The 13,400-nt window shown below is 33.0% G+C and overlaps 2 long non-coding RNA genes across 3 annotated transcripts; one reads left to right on the plus strand and one right to left on the minus strand.

The window, feature by feature from the left end:
• The first annotated feature begins 797 nt into the window (after positions 1–797).
• LOC147839122 (uncharacterized) lies at positions 798–3,554 on the plus strand. Of its 2 annotated transcripts, XR_015518272.1 has the most exons (5): positions 798–878; positions 1,592–1,708; positions 1,801–1,842; positions 2,164–2,250; positions 2,635–3,554. It is a non-coding gene; the product is annotated as an uncharacterized LOC147839122 (long non-coding RNA). The 2 variants fall into 2 exon arrangements; XR_015518271.1 differs by lacking the exon at positions 2,635–3,554 and having other exon boundaries at positions 2,164–2,299.
• Positions 3,555–4,921: 1,367 nt separating this feature from the next.
• On the minus strand, positions 4,922–9,819 carry LOC147839123 (uncharacterized). The gene is made up of 9 exons (XR_015518300.2): positions 9,751–9,819; positions 9,362–9,505; positions 8,528–8,644; positions 8,066–8,435; positions 7,677–7,820; positions 6,842–6,958; positions 6,709–6,750; positions 6,303–6,389; positions 4,922–5,919 (listed from the first exon to the last, which is right to left on the minus strand). It is a non-coding gene; the product is annotated as an uncharacterized LOC147839123 (long non-coding RNA).
• Positions 9,820–13,400: the final 3,581 nt, after the last annotated feature.

Raw genomic sequence — 13,400 nt, forward strand, 5'->3', positions numbered from 1 at the left:
ATCCCAGACATCCCAAGTCTCCCGAATGTTCCGTGAGTCTACCACAAATGCATAGAGACACCGGGATCCCCGCAAACAAACGATAATCTTCCGGAAATCGTGCGTCTCCCCCGGTCCTTAAATCAATGCTCACCCCTCTTCACTGCATCCCTCCCAGCTCTTCAGGTACACTGTTAAACATTTCTGTAAATTACACAGTTATTTACTGTATTTCACCCAGTGTAATACTGCAAATTCCTTTTACGGTAAATAACTGTATTTACCGTTGCATTATGGGAATTTAGTGTGACGTCGAACAACATATACAGCAATGTACTGTATTTGTGAAAATTCATTTATTATAACGTATTTTCCACAACTGCTTCAACGCCACCTTGCGGCGATTCGACTACTCTGCACCACATTTTGCCTGAGGACCCTGGAGCAATTCTGGAGGACAATTTATTAGTGTGCCTGAAGAACATACTGGATTTAACAAACTTTACTCTGGTAAGCTGAGGCAGTGTTTCATTTTACAGAATGTTTTGTGGACGAGAATAGAACAAAGTAAAGTATAAAGTTGGCTATTATTATTTTCTCTGGCTTGGCGTTATTTCGCCCAGTTGAGAAATATATCATCTATTAAAATGTTACCTTTATTTAATTTATTACATTAACACTACTATTACTTTAAATAAGACTGTTTATGACTATTAGCCATTGTTCTCGTCATATCTTTTTATTTATTTACATAGGAACCGGTGTTGCAGCGGGTTTTGGTTTAGGAGGGAACCAGAGGTATGCACACAGTTTTGGAGGACACTTAGCACGAGACAACGGTCCGGCAGAGAGTGTTTTCCCCCAGAAGAATATGAATGAAAGACCAACAAATAATCCAGGTAAAAGCGCGTCTGTCTGTGCTGACAACACTCGACATTGATTTGAGCACCTCTATTAGCATTTGTTTGCTCGGCAACATTGGCTGAAGCGATCTTAAAATGGTAATGTTAACTGTTAGCTAAACTGAGCTAAGTTTATACTGAATTGGACTCAAACTCATTTTAACGTGCAACGTTTACCTTATATTGATTTATACTAAATATATTACATGTTGTGAACTTATTTTTCTCTGGTTTAGAGTAACTTATAACGTTAGCTTGAGAAAATAACATCGCGACGTAACCTATAAGAACGTTAACGTAAATCTATACAATATGCATAGAGGTAAAGTTGGTTTTATATTCGCACATTCGTTCATTTAGAAGACTCTAACGTTATACTGTTTACCATGTTACTTTGAATATTTGATCAGAATTAGCATGCCAGTATGACTTGAAATCAACATTAACACTGTTTATTTGACCGTGAGCATGTTGTACTTTGATAGTCATTAGCTGCTAAAATGATTTCACTATTTAGAGTTTGCAATTAATACTTTTATGAAATTAAATTATTAAGGGGGAAGTCTGAATCTGCTAATATAAAACCAATTTTACCTCTATGCATTATGCTAATAACTTTTTGCTATTTATTGTTTGCTAATTATTTTTTTATCACAACTCTTGACATTTGGTTTAACATAATTGTTACCATTATATTTTTTTCTGTTTAGATATGGCACTGGCACAGCAGCAGGTTTTGTCTGAAGAAACAAACAGCATTTCGGAGGAACATCTTGATCAGCACAGCCTTATGCTTAAAAAATAAGCAAGACCAGTAAGCAACCAAGGTAAACAAATAAAAAAAAAGTTGTGTGGAGGTTGTGGATTGTAGCATGGTATTCTTATCTGTATTTTTGGCTTTTTTATGGTCTCAATATAGAATACTGGGAGCCTGCCTGTGCAAACTGGACCTCATACAACAGTAAGTACTGTACATCTATTTGTTTCTCAATATAGTAATGTTACTTTTATTACAAAATGTGTCACATGTTTAGTTGCTAGCTAAATAAAAAATCTTTTTCCCTTTTTTATTAAACCATTTAGTAGGTTTTTTTTTCATCTTTGTTTATAATATTTTTGAGCAGATTGAGGTCTGTCATGGGTCAGACATTTCTAAATACAATAATTAGTATTGGGATACATGCATTTGTCTATGTATTAAATGTCTTTTTCCCCATTTCATATTGCCTAAATATTTTGTAATAAATAAAATAATAAAAAAATTTTGTATAAATAATTCCAGAGGATGAAACAAAATGCACAGCAACAACCAGAGTGAGCCAGAAGAAGGCAGGAGAAGTAGTGAAGAGAATGACAACCATGAACAACAGTGAGTTATCCTTCTTTCACCAGCTAACTGAGAACTTGGATTAGGTGAGACACTCTCAATAATTGTATCAGTATTCAGTCAGTTTTAGTTTATTAGGAATACATAAAACAAATAGTCTAATCTGTCCTGCAGTGAATCAACCCATCACAAATGCTACAATGTTTTTGTAAAACCTTGTTAGGGAAAAAAATAAACAGGACATTCTGGTAAGTTATCTTTTAAACATGGTAGTGAGCAGGTTTTGAGCAGGAGCCAGTTGCTCAGTACCAGCTGAAAACTAGCCCAACCTAGCTGTCATGCTTCAAAATAATTAACCAGTATATGATTTATTTTTTTTAAACAAGCTTCTTCTATGCTTATGTTAGTCTGTTTGTCCTTATCCAGAGTTCTTTATAATCCTGGACTGGGCCAAATCCTGACCAGATGCTGTGGTGGTCATGGAGGAGTGAATCCTAAAAGACACACGTGATCAATGAGTTTCTGCATTGATCCAATGGGCCAGCCTGACCACCCGCTGGTGAACTTTCAAGCCTCCGGTGCCTAGACTGCGGCCTTGCACAAGTTTGGCTAGAGGAGAACTGGTCGTGCCCAACTAAGCCTGGTATCTCTCAAGGGATTTTATCCTACACTTTCGTCAGTTGGTGAAGTTTCTTCCATGCCACTGTCGCCACTGGATCGCTTGGCTACGATTGGTGGATCGGTGGATTTGCTCTTCAGTGTTTGGACTTTCAGCAGTGACATTTACTGCTTCAATTCTGAAAACTGGACTGAAGCAGCTTCAATTTACAAGAACTTCTATGTTAAGCTGCTTTGACATCATTGATCTACATTGTAAAAGTGCAATAGAAATAAAGATGAATTGCATTTGAACATGTGAATTCAGACCTTGTTGAGCATTTGACACCAGAATTTGTAATATTTTAAAGTTGGGTTGTTTCTGAGTCGGCTAATAGTTACAAATATTTATTTTTCCAACAATATGCAATTCAGAAGTTTAAATTTTTATTGTACATGTATGTTCTAGTGCTTTGTGTGATTTATTTATTTTTAATGTGTTGATTTTATTGCTTAATGTAATTTTCACACATTTTCCTTAAATGCTTTAAGCATTATTAATGTTTTAAAGAATGGAATATTTTGTAATTGTGTCTGGTTTAATGTCAGTAGTACTTAGTACAATTGTTTTTTTTTTTCTCAACAATATGCAGGTCAGACACTTAAATTAGTTTTGTATATGTATGTTAATGTGCTTTGTCATTTTCAATGTTTTTTTTCTTAAAATAAAATATTTTGAATGATTGAAATGTAATGTTTTTACACATTTTTAAGCTTGTTTTAAGCATCTCCAATGTTTTAAATAAAGAGTGTTTATTTTGTTAATATTTTGTAATTGTGTCTTTTTAGGTCTATAGTATTAAAATAATATTAATAAAATTATATTCTAAAATACTTAGGACAAAAATTAAAAGGTTTACAGTAGCTAACTGTTAACTTAGGTTTTTACAGTAGTTAACCATTTTCAGACACTACGGTAACATGCTGTAAACAGATTTACAGTTGTATACTGTAAATCTAAAATACAGTAACTTACTGGCAACAGTGTTGCCAGTAAGTTACTGTAAAAACCCTTTGAAATGTCTAACAGTGCAGTTTAATCTATTTTTAAGTATTTTTTTATTTTCAGAAAGATGAGTGTCCACTTTTTGGGCTAGTTTTCAGCTGGTACTGAGCAACTGGCTCCTGCTCATAACCTGCTCACTACCATGTTTAAAAGATAACTAACCAGAATGTCCTGTTTATTTTTTCCCCTAACAAGGTTTTACAAAAACATTGAAGCATTTGTGATGGGTTGATTCACAGCAGGACAGATTAGACTATTTGTTTTATGTATTCCTAATAAACTAAAACAGACTGAATACTGATACAACTATTGAGAGTGTCTCACCTAATCCAAGTTCTCAGTTAGCTGGTGAAAGAAGGATAACCCACTGTTCTTTCTCTTCACTACTTCTCCTGCTATCTTCTGGCTCACTCTGGTTGTTGCTGTGCATTTTGTTTCATCCTCTGGAATTATTTATACAAAATTTTTTATTATTTTATTTAATATAATAATATTTATTATTTAATATTACAAAATATTTAGGCAACATGAAATGGGGAAAAAGACATTTAATACATAGACAAATGCATGTATCCCAATACTAATTATTGTATTTTGAAATGTCTGACCCATGACAGACCTCAATCTGCTCAAAAATATTATAAACAAAGATGAAAAAAACCCTACTAAATGGTTTAATAAAAAAGGGAAAAAGATTTTTTATTTAGCTAGCAACTAAACATGTGACACATTTTGTAATAAAAGTAACATTACTATATTGAGAAACAAATAGATGTACAGTACACTGTTAGACATTTCAAAGGGTTTTTACAGTAACTTACTGGCAACACTGTTGCCAGTAAGTTACTGTATTTTAGATTTACAGTATACAACTGTAAATCCGTTTACAGCATGTTACCGTAGTGTCTGAAAATGGTTAACTACTGTAAAAACCTAAGTTAACAGTTAGCTACTGTAAACCTTTTAATTTTGTCCTAAATATTTTATAATATAATTTTTATTAATATTATTTTAATACTATAGACCTAAAAAAGACACAATTACAAAATATTAACAAAATAAACACTCTTTATTTAAAACATTGGAGATGCTTAAAACAAGCTTAAAAATGTGTAAAAACATTACATTTCAATCATTCAAAATATTTTATTTTAAGAAAAAAAAAACATTGAAAATGACAAAGCACATTAACATACATGTACAAAACTAATTTAAGTGTCTGACCTGCATATTGTTGAGAAAAAAAAAACCAATTGTACTAAGTACTACTGACATTAAACCAGACACAATTACAAAATATTCCATTCTTTAAAACATTAATAATGCTTAAAGCATTTAAGGAAAATGTGTGAAAATTACATTAAGCAATAAAATCAACACATTAAAAATAAATAAATCACACAAAGCACTAGAACATACATGTACAATAAAAATTTAAACTTCTGAATTGCATATTGTTGGAAAAATAAATATTTGTAACTATTAGCCGACTCAGAAACAACCCAACTTTAAAATATTACTAATTCTGGTGTCAAATGCTCAACAAGGTCTGAATTCACATGTTCAAATGCAATTCATCTTTATTTCTATTGCACTTTTACAATGTAGATCAATGATGTCAAAGCAGCTTAACATAGAAGTTCTTGTAAATTGAAGCTGCTTCAGTCCAGTTTTCAGAATTGAAGCAGTAAATGTCACTGCTGAAAGTCCAAACACTGAAGAGCAAATCCACCGATCCACCAATCGTAGCCAAGTGATCCAGTGGCGACAGTGGCATGGAACAAACTTCACCAACTGACGAAAGTGTAGAATAAAAACCCTTGAGTGAAACCAGGCTCAGTTGGGCACGACCAGTTCTCCTCTAGCCAAACTTGTGCAAGGCCGCAGTCTAGGCACCAGAGGCTTGAAAGTTCACCAGCGGGTGGTCAGGCTGGCCCATTGGATCAATGCGGAAACTCATTGATCACGTGTGTCTTTTAGGATTCACTCCTCCATGACCACCACAGCATCTGGTCAGGATTTGGCCCAGTCCAGGATTATGAAGAACTCTGGATAAGGACAAACAGACTAACATAAGCATAGAAGAAGCTTGTTTAAAAAAATAAATCATATACTGGTTAATTATTTTGAAGCATGGCAGCTAGGTTGGGGTAGTTTTCAGCTGGTACTGAGCAACTGGCTCCTGCTCATAACCTGCTCACTACCATGTTTAAAAGATAACTAACCAGAATGTCCTGTTTATTTTTTTCCCTAACAAGGTTTTACAAAAACATTGTAGCATTTGTGATGGGTTGATTCACTGCAGGACAGATTAGACTATTTGTTTTATGTATTCCTAATAAACTAAAACTGACTGAATACTGATACAATTATTGAGAGTGTCTCACCTAATCCAAGTTCTCAGTTAGCTGGTGAAAGAAGGATAACTCACTGTTGTTCATGGTTGTCATTCTCTTCACTACTTCTCCTGCTATCTTCTGGCTCACTCTGGTTGTTGCTGTGCATTTTGTTTCATCCTCTGGAATTATTTATACAAAAAATTGTATTATTTTATTTATTACAAAATATTTAGGCAACATGAAATGGGGAAAAAGACATTTAATACATAGACAAATGCATGTATCCCAATACTAATTATTGTATTTTGAAATGTCTGACCCATGACAGACCTCAATCTGCTCAAAAATATTATAAACAAAGATGAAAAAAACCTACTAAATGGTTTAATAAAAAAGGGAAAACGATTTTTTTATTTAGCTAGCAACTAAACATGTGACACATTTTGTATTAAAAGTAACGTTAATATATTGAGAAACAAATAGATGTACAGTACTTACTGTTGTATGAGGTCCAGTTTGCACAGGCAGGCTCCCAGTATTCTATATTGAGACCATAAAAAAGCCAAAAATACAGATAAGAATACCATGCTACAATCCACAACCTCCACACAACTTTTTTTTATTTGTTTACCTTGGTTGCTTACTGGTCTTGCTTATTTTTTAAGCATAAGGCTGTGCTGATCAAGATCTTCCTCTGAAATGCTGTTTGTTTCTTCAGACAAAACCTGCTGCTGTGCTCGTGCCATATCTAAACAGAAAAAAATATAATGGTAACAATTATGTTAAACCAAATGTCAAGAGATGTGATAAAAAAATAATTAGCAAACAATAAATAGCAAAAAGGTGGTTATTAGCATAATGCATAGAGGTAAAATTGGTTTTATATTAGCAGATTCAGACTTCCCCCTTAATAATTTAATTTCATAAAAGTATTATTTGCAAACTCTAAATAGCGAAATCATTTTAGCAGCTAATGACTATCATAGTACAACAAGCTCACGGTCAAATAAACAGTGTTAATGTTGGTTTTTAAGTCATACTGGCATGCTAATTCTGATCGAATATTCAAAGTAACATGGTAAACAGTATAGAGTCTTCTAAATGAACGAATGCGCGAATATAAAACCAACTTTACCTCTATGCATATTGTAACGTTATAGATTTACGTTAACGTTCTTATAGGTTACGTCGCGATGTTATTTTCTCAAGCTAACGTTATAAGTTACTCTAAACCAGAGAAAAATAAGTTCACAACATCTAATATATATAGTATAAATCAATATAAGTTAAACGTTGCACGTTAAAATGAGTTTGAGTCCAATTCAGTATAAACTTAGCTCAGTTTAGCTAACAGTTAACATTACCATTTTAAGATCGCTTCAGCCAATGTTGCCGAGCAAACAAATGCTAATAGAGGTGCTCAAATCAATGTCGAGTGTTGTCAGCACAGACAGACGCGCTTTTACCTGGATTATTTGTTGGTCTTTCATTCATATTCTTCTGGGGGAAAACACTCTCTGCCGGACCGTTGTCTCGTGCTAAGTGTCCTCCAAAACTGTCTGCATACCTCTGGTTCCCTCCTAAACCAAAACCCGCTGCAACACCGGTTCCTATGTAAATAAATAAAAAGATATGACGAGAACAATGGCTAATAGTCATAAACAGTCTTATTTAAAGTAATAGTAGTGTTAATGTAATAAATTAAATAAAGGTAACATCTTAATAGATGATATATTTCTCAAATGGGCGAAATAACGCCAAGCCAGAGAAAATAATAATAGCCAACTTTATACTTTACTTTGTTCTATTCTCGTCCACAAAACATTCTGTAAAATGAAACAATGCCTCAGCTTACCAGAGTAAAGTTTGTTAAATCCAGTATGTTCTTCAGGCACACTAATAAATTGTCCTCCAGAATTGCTCCAGGGTCCTCAGGCAAAATGTGGTGCAGAGTAGTCGAATCGCCGCAAGGTGGCGTTGAAGCAGTTGTGGAAAATACAGTATAATACACGAATTTTTACAAATACAGTACATCGCTGTATATGTTGTTCGACGTCACACTAAATTCCCATAATGCAACGGTAAATACAGTTATTTACCGTAAAAGGAATTTGCAGTATTACACTGGGTGAAATACAGTAAATAACTGTGTAATTTACAGAAATGTCTAACAGTGTACGTACTGTTGTATGAGGTCCAGTTTGCACAGGCAGGCTCCCAGTATTCTATATTGAGACCATAAAAAAGCCAAAAATACAGATAAGAATACCTTGCTACAATCCACAACCTCCACACAACTTTTTTTTTATTTGTTTACCTTGGTTGCTTACTGGTCTTGCTTATTTTTTAAGCATAAGGCTGTGCTGATCAAGATGTTCCTCCGAAATGCTGTTTGTTTCTTCAGACAAAACCTGGTGCTGTGCTCGTGCCATATCTAAACAGAAAAAAATATAATGGTAACAATTATGTTAAACCAAATGTCAAGAGTTGTGATAATAAAATAATTAGCAAACAATAAATAGCAAAAAGGTGGTTATTATCATAATGCATAAAGGTAAAGTTGGTTTTATATTAGCAGATTCAGACTTCCCCCTTAATAATTTAATTTCATAAAAGTATTATTTGCAAACTCTAAATAGTGAAATCATTTTAGCAGCTAACGACTATCAAAGTACAACATGCTCACGGTCAAATAAACAGTGTTAATGTTGATTTCAAGTCATACTGGCATGCTAATTCTGATCGAATATTCAAAGTAACATGGTAAACAGTATAACGTTAGAGTCTTCTAAATGAACGAATGTGCGAATATAAAACCAACTTTACCTCTATGCATATTGTAGATTTACGTTAACGTTCTTATAGGTTACGTCGCGATGTTATTTTCTCAAGCTAACGATATAAGTTACTCTAAACCAGAGAAAAATAAGTTCACAACATCTAATATATATATAGTATAAATCAATATAAGTTAAACGTTGCACGTTAAAATGAGTTTGAGTCCAATTCAGTATAAACTTAGCTCAGTTTAGCCAACAGTTAACATTACCATTTTAAGATCGCTTCAGCTAATGTTGCCGAGCAAACAAATGCTAATAGAGGTGCTCAAATCAATGTCGAGTGTTGTCAGCACAGACAGACGCGCTTTTACCTGGATTATTTGATGGTCTTTCATTCATATTCTTCTGGGGGAAAACACTCTCTGCCGGACCGTTGTCTCGTGCTAAGTGTCCTCCAAAACTGTCTGCATACCTCTGGTTCCCTCCTAAACCAAAACCCGCTGCAACACCGGTTCCTATGTAAATAAATAAAAAGATTTGACGAGAACAATGGCTAATAGTCATAAACAGTCTTATTTAAAGTAATAGTAGTGTTAATGTAATAAATTAAATAAAGGTAACATCTTAATAGATGATATATTTCTCAACTGGGCGAAATAACGCCAAGCCAGAGAAAATAATAATAGCCAACTTTATACTTTACTTTGTTCTATTCTCGTCCACAAAACATTCTGTAAAATGAAACACTGCCTCAGCTTACCAGAGTAAAGTTTGTTAAATCCAGTATGTTCTTCAGGCACACTAATAAATTGTCCTCCAGAATTGCTCCAGGGTCCTAAGGCAAAATGTGGTGCAGAGTAGTCGAATCGCCGCAGGGTGGCGTTGAAGCAGTTGTGGAAAATACAGTATAATACACAAATTTTTACAAATACAGTACTTCGCTGTATATGTTGTTCGACGTCACACTAAATTCCCATAATGCAACGGTAAATACAGTTATTTACCGTAAAAGGAATTTGCAGTATTACACTGGGTGAAATACAGTAAATAACTGTGTAATTTACAGAAATGTCTAACAGTGTGAGTTCCATATAAAAACTAAATTGTTCTTTTCTTTTTATTTGTTTCACTACTACAGTATTATATTTATTTTTTATAGAAAGCTTTTTGGTTTTGAGTATAAAGAAGTATTTGTTTATTTGCTGCTAAGCAGAAACCCCGGAGTAATAGCTCTTTCTCTCTCTAAAAAAAAAAAAAAAAAAAACAAGAAAAAAAAATACAAGATCATACTTTTATGAATTTTTAGCCCACCGTTTATTTTTTTTACCCCAATTTCTGTTTAATGGAGATATGGTTTAAACTTAATGGTTTAAATAACTCATTTCTAATAACTGATTTATTTTATCTTTTCCATGATGAGAGTAAACAATATTTTACTAGATATTTTGGTAACACTTTATAATAACTACACTCTATAAATAATTTATAAAGCATTAGCAAATAGTGTAATGTTAAGCATTAACTCTACATTAATAAGCCTTAGTAAGCAGTTTATAACTGCAGCTACAAATTCTTGTACTTAAAAATTTTTGACATTAAAACATATTTAAAATGAACATAGTACTTTCATACTATTTATTGATTTATTTTCTATATCTACTTTATTTAGTAAATGATTAATAAAACTACAAATAAATGTTTATATGTCTTATTATTCAGGGATATATTAATGATTACTAAGTATGTTAATAAATGCTTTATTAATTTCAACTTCATCTAGCTTTGTGATCTAATCTGAAGTGAGGACTATTTATGCTTTCTAAATCTCTTATAAATGACAAATAAAGGCTCAGTGAAATCAGTTAAACAGGAAAAATGACATTATCCATCCCTATTCATTTAAAGACACACAAAGGAAGCTGTACTTCAAATGAAAAATAAATTGTTGTAACCTTATTAAAATAAAACCACTGTAGAGTTTAAACATTTCATCTTATTATAGTTAAATTATTATATTGTTGTTGTTTTTTATCCAGTTTTATATTGTATTTTGACACTCCTGTTATTCAGCAATGTTTAAACTTTACAGTAATGTCTTTTTAGAAAAGATTGCAAAGATTATTGTTCATTTAATACCAAGCCTTTAATGGTCATTTTTTAGGGATTTATAAAGCATAAATAGTCCTCTCTTTAGATTAGGTTACAAAACTGCATGAAGTTGAGTAAATGAAGCATTTATTAACATTTTAGTAAACTATTAGTATATGCCAGAATAATAAGATATATAAAAAATTATTTCAATAGTTTATTAATCATTTACTAACTCATTCTGAATGATATTAAAAACCTTCAACTACTCTTAAATACAAATGGTTAGTAAATAATGCGATAGTTAATGATTTATTTTTCATTACTAAATTAAGTAAGTATAAAAATACAATTATTAAGCACATCATAGGTACTTATAAGTCAAGAAAAGAGTATTTCTGCTGTTATTAACTGCTTACTAACGTTTATTAATGTAGAGGTAATGCTTAACAAATAATGAATTCACTAGATGCTAATACTTAGTAAATGTAGTTATTATAAAGTGTTACCAATATTTTCAATATCTTTTTATACAACTTAAAGTGACATTTAAAGGCTTAACTAGGTTAATTAGGTTAACTGGGCAGGTATATATATATATATATATATATATATATATATATATATATATATATATATATATATATATATATATATATTGTAGCGAGGCAGAGGGAAAACACATACACAGTCGCGTTTAGTTACAAACAAGTCCCCGGAGGGTGCTTTATTTACAAAGTGAAACGGGTGAAATATGGTGCTCTTCTTGGTAAAGGTGCTCTGGTGCTCAGGGGAGAAGGTGAAGGAAAGTGAGAATTCGGTCGTTGGATCGTCACGAGCTGGAGTCCGCTGTGGGAGAGACAGAGAGACACAAACGTTAGCGCAGGGAGTCATCTGAGAGTAAAGCTCGACTTCTTCCTGTGTGGGGTTGACTTTTATGCCTCTCTGGCTGATGAGGTCCAGCTGTGAGCGATCCGGTGCTGATGAGGTGCCAGCTGGGGTTAATACGGGACCAGGGCGACGTGGCATCAGTAGGCTCGCTACTATATATATATATATATATATATATATATATATATATATATATATATATATATATATATATATATATATATATATATATATATATATATGAAAATGCCAGACTTTTGTAACAATATTAAGGTCATGTTAGTGTGTTAGTGTTACCACAGAAAAAAAAACAAAACAAAAAAAACATGGTTAGTTTTGATGATCTGTGGACTTAAATGCCTTCAAGCTGGATTGTTGCTGCACAATGTTTCTCTTATTTTCCGGGTCAGTGCTGATGAGAATGACAGCTCTAACTTAATTGGCTTTAAGTCAGACATTTGTGGTTGCTTAAATTACTCACTGCTCAGCTTATCTCACAGCACTGTTTAGTGCCTAATATGAGAGATATTAAACAGCAAAAAGACCAAACAAGCTACACAATACACTAGCACTGCTTGTTTTATAGGCCTTACAGACTGTGTGATCACGACTGGGTAGTGTACATTTTCTCTCTTAGATTTTACTAAGAATTTTTTTAAACAGACATATTGGTTGTGTGGTTCAAATGAATGCTGCTATTTTGTTCCTCTTTTGATTTGTTTGATATTTGATGTTTCTTATACGGAAGAGAATGTCACCATCACCACCTCTAGCACGCATTGAAAAATAAACAAAAAGGAGCCATTTTTTTGCAGTCTGGAGCCATGTAATTATCCAATAAAATGGCAGCAAACCAATGGATGTATGAAGATGTTGTCAAGATGATCTGATGAAGTTCAAACTGAGCATCATTCATTCATTCATTTTCTTGTCGGCTCAGTCCCGGGGTCGCCACAGCAGAATGAACTGCCAACTTATCCAGCAAGTTTTTATGCAGCGGATGCCCTTCCAGCCGTAACCCATCTCTGGAAAACTGAGCATCATCATAAGGAAAAAAAACAAACAAAACAGGATTTAAAGTAAAAATGAAAACAATATGATTTTGTTAGCTAATTGTAATAATTCATTGTAATCTGTAATTGAAATCTGAAAATGCACTTTCTGTTTGTTTTTCAGTTAAATCCACAGATTACATATGTTAGAGATAATGGGCGTGGCAAAAATACTTAACAACGCCCCTCCAGCTGTCAGTTTTGACAACAAACAGAAATGGTGAGGCGTAGGTGTCTATTACCTTGTAATAACTCTTCCTAAACCCTGTTCCTGATCTTTCTGAATGAAATACGTACTTTAATACATCCAATCAGCTTACAGTAGAAAAACAAGCCACCCCCATTGTTTATTTATATTATTATTATTTTTTTTTATTTA

The sequence above is a fragment of the Danio rerio genome, chromosome 20 (genome assembly GCF_052040795.2).
Source record: "Danio rerio strain M-AB ecotype USA chromosome 20, GRCz13ab, whole genome shotgun sequence".
Classification (NCBI taxonomy): Eukaryota; Metazoa; Chordata; class Actinopteri; order Cypriniformes; family Danionidae; genus Danio; species Danio rerio.